Source organism: Penaeus monodon, chromosome 30 (assembly GCF_015228065.2).
Source record: "Penaeus monodon isolate SGIC_2016 chromosome 30, NSTDA_Pmon_1, whole genome shotgun sequence".
NCBI classification, from domain to species: Eukaryota; Metazoa; Arthropoda; class Malacostraca; order Decapoda; family Penaeidae; genus Penaeus; species Penaeus monodon.
In genome coordinates this window covers 18,097,651-18,098,158 of record NC_051415.1, presented here as the reverse complement: position 1 = coordinate 18,098,158, position 508 = coordinate 18,097,651, and positions in this window count along the sequence as shown.

Genomic DNA, 508 nt, shown 5'->3' with positions numbered 1-508 from the left:
TATAGGGGCTTGATAACCTTATGTCACGGTCACACTTGCTAATAGTAAGGTCGAGGTGGGCTATCAGCCTGTGGTAAGGTCCCGGAACTTTTACACCCGTAAACAAGCTCATATACCTACAAATGGTAAGGTCACAGTAAAACTACAACCTTCGATGGCACAGCAAGCACCCATTACAACCCACTAATGGTAGAGTCATGCACGGGGCTCCTTTCCTAATGGTAAGGTCACGCCTCGCCCTCGCACTTAATGGTAAGGTCACAACACCCCGACGCCCGCTAATGGTAAGGTCGGATCTTTTATAGCTGTGCCTCCACCAGGTAAATGTAATGTATGCAAATGAACCGACAACTGCCTGGTGACTCACAGGTCAAGTTATTTTTTCTCTATCTTTGTCTCCTCTTGTTAAACCTCTTTTTTCCCCATTTTGTTGTCTTGGTCCGCGACGTCTAATCACGAAATGATATGCATATTTACATATTCATATGCTTAAATCTGGTGGATGACT